At 35.2% G+C, this 23,213-nt stretch overlaps 1 pseudogene across 1 annotated transcript; it reads left to right on the plus strand.

The window, feature by feature from the left end:
• Positions 1 to 12,141: 12,141 nt before the first annotated feature.
• LOC306670372 (microcephalin-like) lies at positions 12,142 to 13,912 on the plus strand (annotated as a pseudogene). The gene is made up of 2 exons: positions 12,142 to 13,054; positions 13,088 to 13,912. The product of its transcript is annotated as a microcephalin-like (transcript).
• Positions 13,913 to 23,213: the final 9,301 nt, after the last annotated feature.

The raw sequence follows: 23,213 nt of genomic DNA on the forward strand, positions 1-23,213 counted from the left end.
TGGTGGGCATCAGTGATTTCTAACTTTTAAATACAAAATTGGACTTATAGGTGCTGCGAGCATGCGAAGTCTTCCAAAAGACTGGGAAAATGAATATTAGAAAAAGTTTGAATTTTATTATCGGTATTCATTATAGACAAAATAAGCAGCAGTACAAAAATAATGGCCATTTCATTTTCCTGCTTTAGCTCTACAAATTTAAATTAATTCTTCCACTTGGCTAAACTGCTAAATTTTACAGACAGGTATGAATGCATGTTTGTGCATATATTAGATTATTATGTGGTGAAGAACATTTATACTCTCAAAAAAAAAAACTAAGTAAAAATATACATTGATGCAGGTTTATAACCTTGCTAAAATTACTTTCCCCCCAAATCGTGAAATCCAATAAGTATTTCTACTTACTAGATGTGCTCATCAAATGTTAGCTTAACTTAAAAATTCCAGACTTTATCACCAAAAATAAAATAAAATTCTAGGCTGATAAAAATAATTTAATTTGGAGAAATTTCACAAAAAACATGTTGAGCAAAAATAAGCAGAAAAAAATGTCATGACTGTTTTAGTTTCTATGGAGTACAATTTATTTATTGCTTTTAAATATTTTTATTAGTCTTATACATAATATTAGAGTTCATTTTGACATAATCATACATATATGGGTTCAGTTCCCAGTCCTTCATCTGTGTTCATTGAAGTCACAGTAGTGGTTAAGTTACAATTAGTAGGTCCTAATCAATATAAGGGAGAACAACAGGAATTTTGGGAGCTGACACTATTTCGTTTCTTGACTAATGCTGGTTTCCTGGGTGGATATGATTTGGTAAAATTTGTCAGGTTGTGCAATTTTCTACATGTATATTAAATTAACAAAATTTTAGAATCTAATTTGTTGATATTTGGCATCTCAGTTTAAATCCTACAGGTACAGGTTCATAGAACCTTGAGAAGCTAGGTCCCTTATCTTTAAATACTATAATACTATGCATAACAATGTCACCCCAAACAAAATGTATTATCAAAAGACTTACTTTTTCAGTATCAGGGATAGATTCCAGAGGTACTTAACCACTGGGCCACATCCCCAACCCTATTTTATTTTGAGACAGCATCTCACTAAGTTGTTTAGGGCCTCACTAAGTTGCTGAGGCTGGCCTCAAACTTGCAATCCTCCTGCCTCAATCCCAGAGCCACTGGGATTTCAAGCATGTGTCACCGCTCCCACACCAACGACTTCTAACTTTAAATTGTCATAAAAACGCAATTATTACTTTTCTTAATAAACATACCTAATGCTCACTTTTAGCAAACATATTTTTGTCTTCTATTTTTCTCAACTCCTAAATATGTCAACAAATTATATTAATTTCATCAACGAAAACTTTTTCAAGCACACCCACTTATATACTTCCATTCCCTCTCACCAGCGTCAACTCAAAGATCTTCTTGTTTATTTCCCTTCGTATATTTTGGCCCCATTAGAATTCACTCTATACAGCAGGAAGAATAATCTGTAAAACATTTAAGCCATTACATCACTGCTTCTTTCATCTATATAATAGTTTCAAACATATTTAAAATAAAATTAAAATTTGCACGTAAACTGCACATGATACGCCCTGCCAATTTCTCTTGAATAATCACAAATGACTAAAAACCAAAGTCTACAGAACAGCTTGTGTGTACACATGTGAGATCTGCAACCTATGTGTTGCTCTCACCTCATCCCATCCCTTCATCTTTAGGGTTCCGTAGACAAGTATATAGAGTAACTCTACATAGAGGACCTATATAGAGTAACTAGCACCCTCCCAAGCCTTTAATTCTTTCCCCTGACTTTGCCTTCTGTATCATTCCCCATATATGTGTCAGCAGCTGAAATATCATGCATCTGATTTTTCTACCATTTTCGCTTTCCACTTCCCTAGAATGTAACAATGTTTCCTTTAATCTCCCATTCAGATTATTTAAAACATTATAATATGTGAAACCATAGGCGGATTTGGGAGACTGCTTCCTCATCAGCTTCATCTTTTACCCCTCCTTTACTCTCTCTGCAGTGCTACCACATTTATCTTTTTGTGGTTTCTATAATAACCAAGTGTGTGTACACTGCTCAGTTCTTTTATACGTGCTGAGTCTTCCTCCATGCAGAATGTTTTTCTACCATCCAATCAAATGAGCTCCCCACTTACTCATAATTTTAGGATCATTAACTTAACTTTCTTTTAATATTCCTAATCCACCTTTGGAATTTTCTGTGGACACATACACAAACACACACTCATGCATATATACTTCATTTGTATTTTTATAATTCAATATTTCCCTCTTGGGGAAAGAGTTAGTAATGGATTATCAGTTTTATAATTCCCGCACTTAACACCATATCACATACTTTTTGCTTCTTAAATTAAAAGGAAAAAAATATATATATAACAACTAAATAACAATTGATTTAGATCATCAGATCTAAACAATGATTATTTATAAATTTATAAGTACATTTGAAAAAAATTTAATTTGTATCATTGAAGTCAAGACCATTTCTCCAATATGCAGAACATTTTATTAAACTGCCTTTTGTTAAGCTCAGAGCGAAGTCCCTTGTAGCAGCAGATAAATAACTCTAAGAAAACCAGTGTAGAAAAAAATAAAGAACTCTTGTTCTATCAATTTATTTTCATTTTTAATTTACATTTAATATTTGTGTATATTTGTGGGGTACTGTACCATAATTAATTTAATATACATATGCCATGTGTAATGATGAAGTCAGGGTAATTAGCATTTCCATCTCTTCAAACACGTTTCCTTTCTCTGTGTTAGGAAAGTTCAGGCTTTCATTATGTATAAATAACCTTGCATTAAACCTACATATAATTGTCCCCAAATAAGGTAATTCTCAACCTTGATCACATTGTTCCACCTGTCTTTTAATATTTTTGACCACTTATTTTTAAAAGAAAATAAAGGAACACTTTTTTGTTTTTACTCTGGTATCATGCATGTACAAAAATGTATTTTTCTTTAGTTTGAGTTCAACAAATCTGTGTTTAATAGTGTTTTGTTTGCTTGATTTCTATTGTTGTGTGATTATTTGCTTTAAGAAGTTAATCTGATGCTATGACCTACCATTTCTTTCAAGTTTAAGAATTTATTAAAGAAAAAAGGGTTTTAAAAGTTCCCTACACAGCCTTCCATTCATAAATCCTTTCCTTTTGATTTCTTAACTGTTTGGTAAGTATGAAAAATATTGCACATCATATTAGTATGAACTCAAGGGAAGCATTTTATGCATTTTCTCAATAATTTATTTATGAATTGGCATACTTTAGAATTTCACTGAATTACCTAACTTAAAAGATTTTGAGAAAACTAGGCAAATTATAATAACACAAACATTTGTCTTTACATTAGGGAAAGTCATTATGATCCACTAGTTTAACACTTGTGTATCACGTATTCATTAGGGAAATAAATGAAAAAAAAAATTTGAATGAAATACCCACGAAGATGTGAAGGGATAATAAATACTAGTGCACTTGAGGATAATAAGTACACTGAGTTTGACAAGTCATAAAATAAGTATGAAGCAACTGGTGTGTAAATATTTCCCATCTGAGGTATTTAGGGTGATTAGGACACAGTCCATACTTTTTAAAGGTTTAATATTTAAGAAGAGTTTATAAGTCAGAAGAACAAGGTAAAATAAAATTTAAAAAATATCTGTGTACCCTTGTCTTTGGAATGACAGTCATCATAAGTGAAGGTAGAGGATGGTGTGGACATCAAAGGACACATATTTTGTGATTGAAAAATTTATAAATTGTCACTTAAAATATATTTTTTAAGATGATGTGTGAAAGCTTATGTAAAGTTTATTTTTCTGCTAAAATGGAAAAGAAGACTTGTTAGGTTAAAAAAACAAAACAAAGAAAAATGAAAAAAAGAAAGAAAGAAAACCATGTCAGGAAGAAAGGCATGGTGTCCTGGAGCACATTTGGAAGATCTTGCATAGTTCCAACTGAATAGAACCCAGGGCACCTGGAGGCAATGATGCTAAATCTGGACAGGAGTGTGCAACTTATTCCTGCATCAGCTCCAGGATCAGTATTGCCATACACATTCTTTCAGTAGCAAATATGGAGTAATCTTGTACTTTTTTACCTGCAAATTACCTTGCAATAGACTTACAACGAAATTGCCCTGAAATAGCCCTGAAATAGGAGACATTCTGAAAGTTGTTTTTTGTTTTTTGTTTTTGTTTTGTTTTGTTTTGTTTTTTGCCGTACTGGGGATCGAACTCAGGGCCTTATGCTTGTGGGGGCACTTTTACCAGCTGAGCTATCTCCCCAGCCTTCTAAAAGTTTTTATCTATAAAGACTTTTCGAACTGGTTAGCAGTTATTTCTTCATCCTCAATCCACTCTTCAATGTCCTTTGATTTACAACTTACATAGGGTGCTCAAAATTCATTCCTTTATCTCCCATTTTCTGTCAATGGCTGCACAATTTATTTTTGCTGTCTTATATGACATGAACATTCTAATTTCTTCCTAGGTAAAAGAACCTTAATGAAGAGAAAATGGAATTCTGCATCTGAGATGGGAATATCAGGTGGAATAAGTTGGATTTAAGCCCCAAATGCCTTTAATCTTTACTTAACAGAAGTGACTCTTTTACTATATATCACCCTAAGCCAGAGTCATCTTCTCTGGTGCAGCCTAAGAAAATTTTGATTATCATGATCCAGGATAGCAAGGACAAAAGCAAAAGTCATTGGAGGGGGGACGGATAGCACTTCATCAGCAGGTGGAGATGTGGGAGGAAACTCAGCAACTGAATTCTGGCAGCAGCTCTGGTCCAGGTTGACATTCTGTAGCATTCTCATAGATTTCTTCAAAGCCCGGCCTTCACTCTGCTGGAGTGTAAATGGGTCACTGGTATTAACACGTGAGACAATGGCCATGATAACCAAAGCTCTGTTTCGAACATTGAAATCTTAGAGGGCGAGTCCAACAAAACCCAAGAAGATGGAGCACCCAACACACAAATGGGATCTGGCATGAGGTGTGTCTGTTTTGTTTTTATTTCTGCCATTATTCCCAGATACTGTTATGTAGTCTCCAGGTTCAAATTTATAATCAAATTGCTTTTATTGCCTATATAGGCATAATAAATGTAGATGGACCTTAGATGAATGCTCTTTGGTTAAGTCATTGTTGTGTGTCTGAAGAGGATCGCTCATACATTGTTGCTATGCAAGGGAATCATCATGCTTTTCTCATGATGTGCATGACGATGCTTCCCAGACAAAGTGGCATGGGAAAGGAATGGGCCTCTAGGAGACATTTACAGACCAAGAGACAAGTGTGAACTCCTTTATCCTCTGCACCTCTTTTTTTTTTTTTTTCTTCTTTGTTAACAAGCAAATGTAAGAAGAAGATTCTAACTGGGGGATCCAAGAAACGAGGATTTGGAATATAGCTCAGTCGGTAGAGCGCCTGCCTCACAAGCACAAGGCCCTGGGTTCAATCCCCAGCACTAAAAAACAAAACAAAACAAACAAACAAACAAACAAAAAAACAAGGATTTGGTGCCTCAAAGCTATCTATGAGGTCAGTCATAGTCCTACATGGACTCTTGTCCAAGCAATCCACAGTAACATTGAAGGTCGGTTCTGGACAAACCTATTTGTTGCACAAAACCTTAGAAATAACATGTAAACAAGAAATTACAAAAGGATACTGCAGTGTAGCAAGCATAAATAAACATGGTTACAACTTTTGTGATTATATTTTTGCAAGATGTTCTTGACAAGGTTGATTTTACTCAGTCATTGGGAATTTTGCAAAAAAAAAATGAAAGTGTAGGAGAAAAAGGATGGAGGAAGGAATGAAGAAAGAAGGGAAATGAGGAAGGAAGAAAGGAAAGGAATAAACTAGACTTAATTATTACCTTAATAAAAATTCTATTCCATTTTTGACTCTGTACAAATTAAGTAAACAAAGAATTGAATTTTCAACATAATGTCTCAAATTTGAGGGACAAATAAGGTTTTCTCTATTTAATCATGTTCTTTGTATCACAAAATTAGTTGTCAATAATTTTCCCAGGCTGGGGATATAGCTCAGTTGGTAGAGCCCTTGGTTCAAATCCCCAGCACCCCCCCCCCAAAAAAAAAAAAAATTTCCCTCCTATGCTTTCTGAATACTTGAGATAATTCTTATTTGATAATTAATATTCAGCTAGTCTCATGAATGATATTTAAGAAAACTAAATTGATAATAACATACTCTATCATGTATAAATATTCCATTTGTAGAAACAAAATTAATGTTATTTCTTGTAATACTTTGCAAATGGTATTTTTTAAACATTTAGCCTAAAAACATTGATGATTAACATTTTGGTGTATATTAAAGCAGGATTAAAAGGCATATGTAGTATTTAAAATATTTAAAAATTATATTTAAAACTACTACATGAGACAACATTTACATTCTATATTGCTGTAAAAGGTTGATAATAAAGTATAAATTTTGTAAAATAAGTATTCATTTAAACATTTGTTATTAAATATATGCTATATTTCATACAATGCAAAGAAGATGTTTAATGCACAATTAAATAATAAGTAATTTTAATGAAATAATGTAACACTATGGCTTTAATTATTTGAATAGTAAAATTGATGAATAGTATCAACTAAGACATAGGCATTAAAAGGCTTCTTAAAATACAGAAATCTTTCCATGGCATAACTCTCTGAAATGTTCTCTTCCCTTCAGATAGCTCCTATTCCAAGAAACCATTCCCTGTTAGTGTTGATTTGTTCTTCCTCTGTGCTTCCAAGACACCATTTTATAGAGGCAGATTTTATTTGTTACAATAAGATTGTATGTATTTTCTTGTATTTTTAGTTCTCCATTTAGAAACTAAAATCCTAGAGAAAAAAAAAAACAACAACAACAAAAAAAAAAAACCTCCATCTTATATTGATTTATCCACAGCACATTACTTTTGGAACATCCCTGAGAAGGGTTGCTTACTGCTACAAATCAACAAGTGTCACTGACTCCAGACAAATTAACTCAAAAAGGGTGTCTCTGGACTCTTAGTATACTATTAAAAAAGCAACTGAGAACTTACAGTTTAATAATATTCACAAAACTGTAGTAGCCACTTACTGTGGCTTACAGCTATTACTCCAGTGACTCTAGAGGCTGAAGTGTGAGGATCCCAAGTTTGAGGTTAGCCTCAGTCACTTATCAAGAATCTGTCTCAAGAAACTCTATACCAAGAATGCAAATAATCCAATCGACAAATGGACTAAGGAAATGAATAGACACTTCACAGAAGAAGATCTACAAGCAATCAACAAACATATGGAAAAATGTTCAACATCTCTAGTAATAAGAGAAATGCAAATCAAAACCACCCTAAGATTCCATCTCACCCCAGTTAGAATGGTGATTATCAAGAATACAAGCAACAACAGGTGTTGGCGAGGATGTGGGGAGAAAGGTACACTCATACATTGCCGGTGGGGTTGCAAATTAGTGCAGCCACTCTGGAAAGCAGTGTGGAGATTCCTTTGAAAGCTTGGAATGGAACCACCATTTGTCCCAGCTATCCCACTCCTTGGCCTATACCCAAAGGACTTAAAATCAGCATACTACAGAGATACAGCCACATCAATGTTCATAGCTGCTCAATTCACAATAGCCAGATTGTGGAACCAACCTAGGTGTCCTTCAGTTGATGAATGGATAAATAAACTGTAGTATATATATATACAATGGAATATTACTCAGCCATAAAGAATGATAAAATTATGGCATTTGCAGGCAAATGGATGAAATTGGAGAATATCATGCTAAGTGAGATAAGCCAATCTCAAAAAACCAAAGGTCGAATGATATCGCTAATAAGTGGATGAGGACACGATGGGGGGAGGGAGGGGTTAGTGTTAGGGTTAGAGTTAGGGTTAGGGTTAGGGAGGGGGGCAAGAATGGAGGAAGGAAGGACTGTATAGAGGGAAAAGAGGGTGGGAGGGGTGGGGGGAAGGGAAAAAATAACAGAATGAATCAAACAACATTGCCCTATCTAAATTTATGATTACACAAATGGTATGCCTTTACGCCATGTACAAACAGAGAAACAACATGTATCCCATTTGTTTACAATAAAAAAAAGAAAAAAGAAAAAAGAATCTGTCTCAAAATAAAAATAGAAAAGGCTGGGGATATAACTCAGTGGTGGAGTGCCCCAGGTTCAATCCTTGTACCTCCACCTCAAATCTGAAAACAAAAACCAACCAAATGAACAAACAAAAACTAGAGCAAAATGCAGAAACTTTTGCCCTTACCCTCCCGAGCACAGGACCCATATCAGTCATCCTGTTTTCTCTCCTTAGAAAAGACCTAATTAGCCTAGTTTGGGAATCAAATTTAAATGTGTTGTTAAAGTGAAATGAGGATTATTCTGTTATTTAGTTACTTCCCTTAATCCTCCTTTTCAAAGGTGTTATTAAATTGAATTTGAAATATATCTTGGTGTTTCCTATGCTGGAGACTATAAATAACTAAAAGAGCAACATTATTCAAGCTTAAATGCTCATTTGGATGTCATTTGATATTGTTCCCAACTAAAACAACAAAAGAACACCAAAAGACACTCTTGAAAATTAAAATCATTTCTTGATTGTCATAGAAATAAATTTAAAAGACCACATAGAGTTACAGCATGGATACTTAATATTTCTGATTTAGTCCCCTTACTACCTAAAATTCTGGGGTTTTACTTAAACCATTGAAATAATTATTAAAGGATTTTTCTTTACTCTGAAAAAAATTCCCATTTTACCAGCAAGGATCCTGAAAAAAGTATATGATGCCTTTCCATGAAAATCACATCTGTCCTAATGTAGGAGAAATGCTTAATGGGAACAGCTGCGTAAGAAGACAAAGCTGTCGTCACCATCTTTTAACATCACAGATTGCCTCACTCATGTGGAACACCATATGTGTCATTTGGGGAATTCTCTCAGTTTATTTGGTAAGAATTCACAGCGAGTCACACAGGTCTGCTGCCTGAGGTTACACATCTCATCCTCCTTCTCCGGGATATTTGAGTTTTCACATCGATAACTGATAATTTGACAAGAGCTAACATCTGCCTTTTGTAGCATCACCTTTTTGAGGGTAATATATTTGCCACTAAAATCTTGAATATACATCTAGTTAGAAGAATGTAATACGCAATTCTCAATAAATTATTTGTAATTTTTTTTGTTTGTTTTTACTTTTGCTTCACTTCTATTTGTCACCTGTGCTAAAATTTGAAACTGGATTGATAGCATTTCTATTGCTGCCATTTGTCTAAAATGAGCTAAAAATCTAAGGTATGAGACACCTATAAAGACAAATGCATGGAGCTGGGGTTGTAGCTTAGTGGGAGAGTGCTTGCCTAGCATATGCGCGGCACTGGGTTCAATCTTCAGCACTACGTAAAAATAAATAAAATAAAAAGGTATTTTGTCTATCTACAACTAAAAAAATTTTTAAATGCAGTTATTTGGCTATTATGGGCAAATAACTGTTAAACAGCCTAAATAATGATTAACCACGTATTTATTTGAGAAAATTTTCACTTTGGGTTCTTGAGTCTTAGAACAGTAGTGGCTAATGTTTTGGGGGATACTATGAGACACCATTATAAATAAACTCATATCCTGTAGGTGAAGTTCTCCTTAATTTTATCCTTATAATTATATTATGAGAAGTGTCCCATTATTATACTCCATTTTAGAGATGAATGTGAGAAAAAGATTTTTTTAAAAATAACTGCAAAATCAGGTCACCAATCAATAAGTTGTATAGGTAGGCTTCAAACAAAAAAAATTACTCTTGCTTTATCTATCAGAAATTACAAAAATGTCTAGAAGAGTTCATCATAGGTCATTCATTCCAACACTAAATTTCTCATTAAAAATTATCTACATGACTTTCTTCAGCCCATTGCACTTTCTGGGTCTCAATACTCCCAAACCCAGGCCTTTCTAAGTATCACGTTTCACCTCACATTTCTCCCTCTGGCAGGCCAGTCTCCTAAGTGTCCACTCTGCACTCGTGACTTCAAATACTGCCTGTTGTTCCCTCTTAACACTTACTGTCATGTAGCATTGTCAACAGAGAAAAAGAGTGAACGAGTTTAGCACCATTGTGACTACAATGAACCTTTAATAAATCAAAAGTAATATTACTCCTACTACTTTTAGTATTAATGCTCCCATTCTTAATAAATATTATTATTAGCAGTATCAATAATATGACTAATAAAATTAAGCTCTTACACTTAAAAATAATTTTACAACTTCAGTAAAGTATCTTTTTTTATGATTTAATGATTAGTAAAGGACTTAAAATTCCATCCATATATACACCACCAAGCATGAACTCTAAAATATGGACTTTGTCAAAGCAGATTCATCACCTGTAACAAATATACCCTGTAGTGAGGGGTATTGATAAAGAGGAAGCTCTGCCTGGTTGGGGCATGGAGAACACACAGGGACCCTCTGGATTTTCCTCTAAATTTTGCTGTGAACCTAGAACTACTTTAAGAATAGTTTTCAAAACATAAGCAAAAAAATTTACACTCCAGAAAAGGGCAAGGTATGTGCAAAGAAATCAAAATGAAGAGAAAGCACGAGAGGAGAGGGGGGACTTTGCACATTTTCCTACCCAGCAGTTTTCTTTCTTTCTGATTTTGCTAAGTCACTTCGATTAGCTCCTTTAATTTAATTTAATTGCACTTCCTACCCACAGGTACAATATCACAGAGCCCATGAGAGAAATTATGAAGTCTGGAAAATTAACTGTGTTATTCATTAAATATCATACATATATGTGAAAATAATTAATAGCTGACTCTATCTTATCAGTGCATTGACCATAAAAAAAAAAAAAAGGTTTGACTCTTAAGAATTTTTTATGTAAGAAAATTATGTAGATTTTTAAGAAAGAATTAAGGGGAAATTATCTGGCCAAGCATCAGAGATCAGACCTCTATTTGAAAGAAACCTCATATGGTAAAAATTATAAACATTGCAATAGCAACTAGTGACTATTTGTTACCAGTGTTGTTTATAATGTTTTAATTATACCTTTAAAAAAACTAATATTATAATAAGCATGACTGGGATTTAAAACTTCTCATATGAAATGTAACAATGTTTCTGGAAAGAAGTTCAATATTAAATCACTTGCTTATATTTAGTTTTAAAGTAGTTTTGTTATTTTGCAGAGGCATATCAGCCAAAAATATAATGTGATTTGTTAGAATGTAAGTACTTTTGTAGGTAGAAGTCAAGTCTCTCCTATTCTTCATTGTATCCTACTACTGAGCACTAATGTGGACACAGTTAAACACATGTGAATCAAGTAATAAGAGTATTTTATTTAAGACAATATACTGTTTCCTAGACATATTCAAAGTCTAATGATGTGATCCAAATTAAATAAAGTCACTTAAAATAATTTGGCTTGTCTTAATGATCACTTTGAGATCAAAGTTCCTCATGAAATAGACAAAGCTTTCAAAAGAAACTCTAAAATTCATAGAAACAAATTTAATCTAATTTAATCTGAGGTATATATTTCCTGTGGTCTACATTATAATCTCATTGTGCCTGAACCAAATAGGAAACCCAGTTTAGTATAAAACTGGCTGGAGAAAGGTAAGGGACTGGTATAGCTTCAAACTGGCCTGACTTTCCAGAAAACCTCCATTTTTCCAAAATATTCCTCTGTGCCCTGAGAGGATGCTATCCTACTAAATGAGACAACTATCAATTTATCAATTAACAGATTTTTATTTCTCAAGACATTATTCTTTCTTGAAACAGTAATTGAATAGAGAGAGATTAGAAAATCCACTGATACAATGTCAGAATAGAGTAGATATTTTTCCATTTATATAATTTTAATGGTTTAGAAAAGAAACTAAAATTTTTATCTAGTTACACTCTCCTTTTGCCCCAGTTCCTCAACTTGCCCTCACATTTAAAACTTGCTGGAATGGGTGCCCACTATGCAGGTGTGAAAGCTTCTATTAAAAGTCTTGTGTGGGGATGGCTGCACCCGGTGCCCCGGGGGACGCCTTCCTGAAAGCTGTTGTGGCCTATGTTGAGGTGTGGTCTTCCAGTGGGACAGAAAATTACTCAAAAACGTTTACCAACCAACTCCTGGATATGGGAGCAAAGGTTTCAAGGACTTTTAACAAACATGTAACTCACGTCGTTTTCAAAGATGGTTTCCAGAGCCCTTGGGACAAAGCCCAGAAGAGAGGCGCGAAGCTGGTGTCCGTGCTCTGGGTGGAAAAGTGCTGAATGGCCGGCGGGCGTGGAAGAGTCGCTGTTCCCTGCCGCCAACACCAGCGAGCTCCTGCTGGGACTGATGCTGAGGAAGCGTAAGTGTATGCAGCCCAAAGATTTTATTCCTAAAACACCAGAAAATGACAAAAGACTTCAAAAGAAATTTGAGAAAACGACTGAAGAGCTACAAAAGCAAAAGACAAATCTAGTTAACAACGTGCCTGTCCTCCTATTTGAAACCCATGGCTCCTTGGTGTATAGTCCTACAACTAAAATCAGCACAATGGAGAAGAGACTACAGGAGATGAAGGAGAGGAGGGAGAGTCTTTCCCCTACCTCTTCCCAGATGACTGAGCCGTCTCACGAGAATCCAGGTAACTCTGGGTGCGAAGCATCTCACGTGGTTCTTGTGTTCAGATGAATCCTTTGCTGGTGGCTTACACACATCTTTGGATGATCTCTGTGGAAAATCAGGATGTGGAAACCAGGGAAGCAAATTGGGAAGGGCCGCTGATGGAAGTAGAAGCGATACGTGCACATCCTCGTGTTGTTAGAGACGGAGAGCTCTCACTCACCAGCACCGGCCAGTCACCTCCACGGGTCCAGCCCTCAGAGATCCCTGATTCCTCCTCCAAAAGAGGAGGAGGTAAATCGGCAGAGAGACACTATCTGAGTAGTCACCCCCGACAAGAGGCAAGCCAAGGATGTCTCTGAGAGGTTTGGTGAGAAATACTGCTCCTCTTCTGCACTGTCCATGGCAAAAGTCTATCTTTCGGAGCGTCCAAGGCCCCGGAGTCCCTTAGCAAAGAGAAAAAGAACATCTGTGGGCTTAGGTTCACCTCCGGAAGGGCAGCCGAAGAAAAGGAGGTTCAGCAGGAAGCCTGTAGTGCCTGGGCTGCAGCTCAGGGTGGAGCCCAGCCTGCTCCCCCCACTTCTGATCGCGGGGAGGCCTCGGAGGACTATTTCTGCCCTGACAACCTGAAGGAAAGGGGTTCGGAGCAGCTTCCTCCTGGGTCTCTACCTCTGCCAAGCCCTGGTCCGCTCGGCTGCAGAAGTCTTTCTAGGAGGGAGAGAATGAGCATATTAGAAATGTCTGATTTTTCCTGCATTGGTGAGAACCCCAAGAACAGTCCCTGTGTCTCTGTTAACATCGAAAATTTGCTCCCAACTCCAGAAACCTGCAAAATGTGAACAGAACGCAGATTGCATTTGCCTGGCTGCAGAGGAGACACCTGCTGCTGAAGAAGGCCAGGGGTGTGCCGGGCAGGCTGAGGACACCCACCCAGGTGGAAGCCCTGCTCGATCAGAAGGACGCAAAGGGGACTTGCATCCTCCCAAGGGAAGGCGGGAGGATGTGCGAGGATCCCTTTGTGTAAAGAACAGGCAGAAGGAAGGCTCCACTTCCCCAGGGCCGGGCTCCTCTGGAGGCGAAGCACCAGGCGATGGCACACCACATTTGGGGGCTGATGATAATGCAGAGAAATCTACAGAAGAAAAGGAAAACTTATGCACAGGATGTAGCGATTAATATTATGAAAATCCGTAACAGTGTATCCACATTTAAAACCTACTGCATTCTTCATAATTTAAATTGTTTTTCTGATTTTATTTTGAAGAATATGTTTGATAGCTCCCAGTGATACAACTTTAGGGATGCTTGCTGCTCTGGAATTCCTAGGCTTATGGGTCAGATCTTGTTGTGGATAATTTCCCCAAGTTTTCTCCCTGATACACACGGAAGGGACCAGAGTACCTGGCCTGAGCAGTGGACCATGGCCACGTTCCTCCTTTCCCTTGTGAGCCACAGTGGCACACCAGGACTTTAAAATCCAGGCTCACACCCAGAGACTGTTCATGCACCAAGAAATTGAGATGGCATGAGACATTGATTCTGTCCAGGAAGAAGGTGTGGAAAGTCAACTTTGAAACATCAAGATTTATTTTTGAAGAAGCTTTGGGTAATGTTAATTTTAATCCTACCTGTCCTTTAATTGGAACCATTATGAGGACTTATTTATCAACCAGTATAATAGACCATATAACTCTCACAATTGCAGCAAAAGTAGCAATAGACATTTTTGCACTTAAATCAAAATTGAAGAAATCTTGGGTCTGACCATCTTCACTTAAAGATTTGGTTAAAATCTGAATAAGACCCAGTTGGCTCTAAGTCATTTCTCTAGTCTTCAAGTGGTTTTAACCACCATTTTCAAGAGGGAGAAGTCACTAGGGATGAAATACCAGAAGTGTTACATATCTTTTCCTTGAGTATAAATTCCCCAGAATTGTCTCACTAAAAATATTAACATAATTTTCCATACTTAATATCACCACTTATTTTTCTCAACGTATGTCAACAAGAAATTGTAACTTAAGCTTAGCGTGTGTTTTAACTGTAGACTGGTGTTGATTCTAAAGTGAAGGAGAAGTAGTTTGCACATGGACTGTTCCGGTAATTCAGGACACCATGCTTATAAAGCTGATGCTCTCACTGTTTTTAGCTAGTGTGTTTTTAAGATTTTGAATAGCTCTCGATGACACATGCATCAAGTGCAAGAACGCTGGTTCCAGACAGTGTCATCTTAAATCCCAGGGTCAGTGGGAGTGGAGTGGTCCTCAGGGTGGACGAGGCTCTTGTCCCAGGGCTGGGCCCGGGAGACCCCAGGCCTGAACGCCTGGCTTACGTGGGAGAGGATGAGGGGCCAGCACAGTGGGGCTCCTTGGGACTTGGAGAAGCTACACTTCAAGGGTGTGGGCCATCACGTGGGTGTGCAGGCAGCCTCTGTGCCACTCGCTCTGACTCAGATGGGAGTGATCCTGTGCCCTGATATGGGGCATCTTCTAGAGTCTCGGGCCTCTCTTCATGTCATCCCCAAGAGACGGAAAGTCATTTGATCCTAGGGCAAGAAGAGACTTCCATGCCCAGTGAACCTCTCACTTGCATGACGATTGAGACTCCTTGATGTCTTACTGTCAGTGTCAGCCACTGGGACTCAGGTAAACCAGCACTTGGGGAGTCCACCCCTGCAACACCTCGCGAAGCCCACAGTTACACGGACACTGCCCCACCAGAGTTATAAGCAGGCCTGCTGCACGTCACGGTGGGCCCCTTCAGGTCTCCCGTGCTGGAATAAAGTCTCTTTTCCTTCATTTTCAGTTCACCTGTGCTTGTTGCTGTTTTCAGTGTCTCATTGTAAGAAAGGTTTCAAGAGCAAGTTAAAAAAAACTCAACAATAAACTTAAAACTAAATTTCGTTTGAAAAAATAAAAAGTCTTGTGTGGGGCTTTAAGCACACCTGAATATCATTAGCAGCAGGCTTCATATGGCCTTGTTGGAGGAAATAATACAAGTTTCAAAGGGTGAAAAGTTAATTGATGTGACACATGGAAATGATGAGCCAGTATATAGAGAAAGCCAATCAAGCATAGTAAAAATTGGAACCTTTGATTCACTCTAGAAATCCTTGCTATACATGCCTTAGAATGCAGTTTGCAACTGCATTTCATTGCAAACAGTTTTTTACAAATGCCTTAAAAATACTGCCTAACTTATCTGTCCTTTTTGAGGCCTATATGTTCTTTTTGTATATATATGATTTCTTATTGTTGTTTACTGAAACTTAAGCCTAAGAAATGTTTCCAAAATCTCATGTAAATGGCCTGATCAGACATAATTTTATTTTCAGTTTAGGTCCTCCATTTTATACAGCACCCTTTCAAAGCAATATCTACCTGAGCATTTAACTATTCCAGTTCTGATAAATGACCTCAGGTATCACTGATAAGAATCTAAAACATGTACGAAGCAGTTCAATCTATTCACCCATGGAAATACTGGATTGAACTCCTGCCATGAAATAGGTATTGTTCTGAGAGCCAAGCATATAGTGGTGAACAGAAGATATTCAATACTTGCCTCTCTGTTAGGTCGTAGTTTTTACATTCAATTATCTGGGATCAAAGTGGTTTGAATGTACAGGTAAGAAAAAAATCCAACAATATATTTGATATGGCAAAAAAATCAATATGTTTGACATAAATAATTAAGTTGTTAATTTTTCCACTTCTTTTTATTTAAATTTTTGTTACCTGTTAAATAATTCTTTAAAATTAATTCCATAAGCAGCACATAGATGAATCACCTCATTTGCATATATCATTGATTGAATGTTTTATAATTGATATGTCTATGAGTTACATATCTGATATATAATATAAATATATAGTAAAATATTCATTCTATATATTATTTCTAATAAAAATATGTGTATTTACCTATGTGATTCTACATTTAAAATATGATTTACCTAAGCAATCAGGATAAGACAATTAGAAAAATGTTCAAATACAATTCTTATTAGTTAGGTTTTGTTCAAACTCATAAACACATACTTGCCCAGTATACCCATCCTTAAAAATGTGTGTCATATATAGTATGAAGACCTTCAGATGACAAAAGCAAATGATGAGCTTTGGGGCTGACCATTCAAATCTAAAGATTGTAGAACTTTTCTCCACAAGAGTATTGAATATTTCTATCAAAAACTCCCCAGAGCTAATAGGAAAGATTAAACACTTTATAAGATTTACATTACTATGACTGTAATACTGCATTTCTTAAAATCTATTTATAACAAACTAATAAAAATAACAATATCATTTGATAATCAGAACAATAAATAATTCTGATTTAGTAATTAATATAATCTTATTTTACTCTGAGATTAGGCATTTGACTCAATATGAGCAAATCAAGCTACAGACAATTGTTACTACCAATTAGAACTGTGGTCTTTCTCCTTAACCTTGAATGGTATAATCAATCACTTGCTCAAACTGAAAAACTCTTAGAGATGACAAATGCTTAATCCACAGAGCCAGGGTCACATCAGAATATAGCCTGATGCCCTTTCTTTTATTGGTGCTAAAAAACAGCAAAATCAATTAAACAAACAAGCAAAAGAAAGTTGAAGTGAAAGGTTTATCATGCTATTCTCTATAATTTACTCAGTTTTAGAAAAAAAAAAAACTGCACACTAGTATATTTGATAGTGTGGATTATAAATATCTACCAATTTCGATGCTCATTTAGTTTCTATTTTCACCTTTGAAATCTAAAATTTTTCTACTTGTATAAAAAAAGCTAAGTGTTGATGTAGTGTTCTCTAACATGATAAAGACATCCTCAACAGAATGAAATATTTGTCTTTCACAAGGAATATGGTTATTTTTATTTTGTATATACTACAGCTACTTTTCAAATAAATCTTGAAGTGTTTTCCTTGTCCAAAGATGAGTTCTTTTTTCAGTAGATTTTTCTAAAGTCTTCTTTGAATTCTATAGTCATGAGTTTCATTGTTGACTCTTGCACAGGGCTTGCATTTTAAAGGGAAAATGTGAGTTTTATCTCTACTATTAGGTTTTAATATTATTGATTGTGGTGAAGATTCTGTTTTTTTGTTAGTAATTATGCTCTTAAGGTCAGGAGACTACAGACCTCTTCATGTCACATGCAACTTAAGTCACCTCAGGCAAGTTACTAATTCATCTAAGTTTCAGTTATGTCACAGATGAAATATGTTTAGATCCTTGGTGTAGATAGAATTCATTGAGTTTGTGTTAATCAAGTATAAGCATAATGTCCCAATTAATAAACATGAACTAATTTTTTAATGTTATCACTGATATTATTGCATTTGTTGTGATTACAATTCTTTGCTTTACTTTTGATAAAATTTAAATAAAATAGCTTACAGAAATACAAAAAATTAACATTCTGTACTTTTTTAAGGAAACAGCTCTCAAATAACTACTTATGGCAGAAGGTAAAGCCATAAATTGTTGGAGAAATTCTCTTGATAATTATGAGATTTACAGGGAGATAATGTGACTTTTTCTTTCTACAAGTAGCTTCTACTCTGCTCTTCCTAGTCTTCCTCATTCTTCTTCTTTCTATGTTGAAGATGTCTTAGCTCTTGTCCCTAATAGGATTAGGTATCTCCTTTAAACACTCTAAAAGAAAAAAAAAAGGAAACCACATACAAGCTGACTTAAGAAAAACACAAACTGATCTTATCCAGACTATTTTATATTTTCTCTGTTCGTGGTGTATAAAAGAGCATTTGTAAATCATTAAGAATTAAATTTTTAACAGTTTCTGTAATATTATATAGCTTTTATATAGTAACAAGATCATAATACAACAAAAGAATTTTTGGTGAGGAGCAAAGTAAAGCAAACATTTGATAAAATGATTTGTAAAGGGAGAAAATAGCCAATAATCAATTTATGGATAGTTTAGCCCTAGATGCTGTAGACCACTAAGTGTGTTACAAAATTACAAAACAAAATAGATTGTTCTACTTTCTTGATTTTGTCAGAAATGACATAATTTGTCAATGAAAAGATCAATGAATATGCATTCTTTATTACAATGGATTTTTTTTTGTTTGTTTGTTTGTTTTGCAGTGCTGGGGCCTTGTGCTTGTAAGTACTCTACCAACTGAGCCATAATCCCAGACCTACAAAGAATTTTTAATATTACTTGATCAATCAGAATTTTCTAAAAAATAAGAATGTCATATCAAAAACAAAGTGATAACCTTTCAAATGTAGTCTATAGTAGTGTTGTTTTCCAAAGGGACCTAGAGTCATAGATATATTGTTTCCTTTATTCAAGCATAACAACAGTTAATTTGAAATAATCTATCCACCAAATCTATGAACTTTAAAGGAAAAATAACATCAAAAGTAATTCATTGGGGCTGGGGAGATAGCTCAGTCGGTAGTGCTTGCCTTGCAAATTGTCAAATATTGTGATACACCTCATTAACAGAATGAATAATAAAAATTACATAATAATATCAATTAATGCAGAGTAATCGTTTAACAATACTCCACATATTTCATAATAAAAACTCTTAGGAAACTAGTTAGGAAAGGAATTTACTTCAATAGACAAAGGTCACATGTGAAAAGCCTAAAACAATCATCATTGTCAGAGATGAAAAATTGAAACTTTTTTTCAACAACAAAGTAAAGGATGCCTACCCTTATCATATCTATTCAATGTACTTTTGAAAGTACTAGCCATGGAAATTAAAAAAGAAAAAAAAGCTATCAAAGTCATAAAGGAAGAAGTATCTATTTGCAGATGACATGAACTTAAATATAGGAAAACCTAGAAACTCCACAAACACACAGAAACATCCTATGAGATGAATCAAAGAACTCAGTGAAGTTGCAGAACACAAAATTAACATTTAAAATTAGTTGATTTTCTATACAATAGGGCTTAACTATCTGAAAAGGAAATTAAGGGAAAAAATCCCATCTAGGAGAGCCTCAAAAAAAAAAATAATAATATACTTTGGAAAAAATTTTAACTAACAGGTGAAAGACCTGTACACTGAAAATTTTAATAATACATTGGCAAAATAAGTGAATAGAATATGAATAAATAGATATACAATCCATGTTTATATTTAAGAAAACATATAGTCTGAAAGTGAAGCAATATAAAATCATATTCTTTATTCTATACAAATAGCAACCAAAGTCATGGCTTAATTCATGACTGAATAATATACAATTGTATACAAATATCATGTTCTTTATCTTGTTATCCACTGATGTACATATAGGTTGTTTTCACATCTTGGCTGCTCCAAATAATACTGCAACAAACGTAGAATGTAGGTATCACTTAGATCTTGATCCTGTTCATGGATTCAAAGAATTAATTATGATAAATTGTTCATACTACCCTAAAGTTAGCTACAGATTCAATGCAATACCTATCAAAATTCCAATGGTAATTTTTACAGAAATAAGAAAAACAAATCCGAAAAACCATAAAAGATCCAGAATGACCAAATCGATCTAGAGAAGCTGGGACATCATGATTTGTGAGTTGAAAACATATTAGAAAGCAACAGTAATCTAAGTTATATTATACTGACTTGAAAACAAATACACAGATCCATGAAAGACAGTAGCTAAAGAATGAACCTACCCAATTATTATCGATTAATTTTCAAGAAGGGTGCCAAGAACACTCTGAGGAATAGACAGTGCCTTCAACCAACGGTACTTGGAAAAAATAGATATCCACTTGCAAAGGAATAAAAGTGAACCTTTATACCATTGAAAATTGATTAAATACTGTGATATAAGACCTGAAACTGAAACGCCTAGAAGATGGATAAAGCTTTATGACTTTGGTTGTAGCAATGTTTTCATGTATATGTCAATGAAAGATCAAGTAACAAAAGAAAAATATAGACAAGGGGGCTATTTGAAACTATAAAGCATCTTCACAGTATAGGAAAAAATTCAACAAAGTGAAATACCACTTATATATAATGGAAGAAAATGCATATAAGCATACATACGATAAGGAATTAAATTCAAAATATATAAAAAATTGCTCAACAACAAAAAACAATTAAAAAATAGGCAAAGACTTTGAATAGACATTTGTTCTCTGAAGACATGAAAATATCCAAAAGATTGGAAATGTGCTATGTACCACTAGTCATCAAAGAAATGCAAAGCGAAAACACAGTAAGCTATCAGCTCATAGCTCTTAAGATGGCCATTACATTTTTCCCCCAAACAAGTAAATGTTTATTTCTACATTCAATAGAAGAAACCCTAGAAACATATCCCAGAATAAAGCTAATTATTTTAAGGAAAGCCATGCAGGAAATTTAAAACATGGATCACATTTAACACTGGAAATCTACTGCTGGCATATACATATTTTGTCTAAATGAAGCACACAATGGTGTGCTTACCTATACCAGCTAGGATGAGTGCTTAGGGTCTACCATTTGAAGAATAAGTTTTTCAACATGTTTCAAAATGTGTAATTTTCTGGCTGGTAAATAATCTATGTTTTTTTTTTTTTATTTTATTTTTTTATTTTAATTAAAAATCATAAATTTACATAGGGCAATGTTGTTTGATTCATTCTGTTATTTTTTCCCTTCCCCCCACCCCTCCCACCCCTCTTTTCCCTCTATACAGTCCTTCCTTCCTCCATTCTTACCACCCTCCTTATCCCTAACCCTAAACCTAACCCTAACACTAACCCCTCTTACCCCCCCTTATATGTCCTCATCTGCTTATCAGCGAGATCATTCATCCTTTAGTTTTTTGAGATTGGCTTATCTTAGCATGATATCCTCCAATTTCATCCATTTGCCTGCAAATGTCATAATTTTATCATTCTTCATGGCAGAGTAATATTCCATTGTATATATATGCCACAGTTTCTTTATCCATTCATCAACTGAAGGACATCTAGGTTGGTTCCACAATCTGGCAATTGTGAATTGAGCAGCTATGAACATTGATGTGGCTGTATCTCTGTAGTATGCTGATTTTAAGTCCTTTGGGTATAGGCCAAGGAGTGGGATAACTGGGGCAAATGGTGGTTCCATTCGAAGTTTTCTGAGGAATCTCCATACTGCTTTCCAGAGTGGCTGCACTAATTTGCAGTCCCACCAGCAATGTATGAGTGTACCTTTTTCCCCACATCCTCTCCAACACCTATTGTTGCTTGTGTTCTTGATAATCGCCATTCTAATTGGGGTGAGATGAAATCTTAGGGTAGTTTTGATTTGCATTTCTCTTATTACTAGAGATGTTGAACATTTTTTCATATGTTTGTTGATTGCTTGTACATGTTCTTCTGCGAAGTGTCTCTTCATTTCCTTAGCCCATTTGTTGATTGGATTATTTATATTCTTGGTGTAGAGTTTTTGAGTTCTTTATAGATTCTAGAAATTAGTGCTCTATCTGAAGTATGAGTGGCAAAGATATTCTCCCACTCTGTGGGCTCTCTCTTCATATTACTGATAGTTTCCTTTGCTGAGAGAAAGCTTTTTAGTTTGAATCTATCCCAGTGGTTGATTCTAGCTTTTATTTCTTGTGCTATGGGAGTCCTGTTAAGGAAGTCTGATCCTAAGCCAACAAGTTGAAGGTTTGGACCTACTTTTTCTTCTATAAGATGCAGGGTCTCTGGTCTGATTCCGAGGTCCTTGATCCATTTTGAGTTGAGTTTTGTGCAGGGTAAGAGATAGGGATTTAGTTTCATTCTGTTGCATATGGATTTCCAGTTTTCCCAGCACCATTTGTTGAAGAGGCTATCTTTTCTCCATTGCATATTTTTGGCACCTTTATCTAGTATGAGAAAATTGTATTTATTTGGGTTTGTGTCCATGTCCTCTATTCTGTACCATTGATCTACCTGTCTATTTTGGTGCCAATACCATGCCGTTTTTGTTACTATTGCTTTGTAATAGAGTTGAAGATCTGGTATTGCGATACCCCCTGCTTCGCTCTTTCTACTGAGGATTGCTTTAGCTCTTCTGGGTTTCTTATTCTTCCAGATGAATTTCATAATTGCTTGCCCTATTTCTGTAAGTACACCATTGGGATTTTAATTGGAATTGCACTGAATCTGTATAGCACTTTTGGTAGTATGGCCATTAAGATGGCCATTACATTTTAACAAAAACAACAAAAAAAGTTGTTAAGGATGTTGAGAAAATGCAAGTTGTATATACTCTGTGTGGAAATGTGAAAGGATGAAGTAGCCACTATGGCAGAAAATATGGGTGTTTTTCAAAAGTTAAAAATTAAATTATCATTAACCCACCAATTCCTCTTCTAGGTATGTCTAAAATGATTGAAATCAGGATCTAAGTGATATCTACATTCCCATGTTTGTTGCAGTATTATTTGCAGCAGCCAAGATGTGAAAACAACCTATATGTCCATCAATGAATAACGAGATAAAGAACATATGATATTTGTATACG

The sequence above is a fragment of the Sciurus vulgaris genome (genome assembly GCF_902686455.1).
Source record: "Sciurus vulgaris genome assembly, chromosome: 10".
Classification (NCBI taxonomy): domain Eukaryota; kingdom Metazoa; phylum Chordata; class Mammalia; order Rodentia; family Sciuridae; genus Sciurus; species Sciurus vulgaris.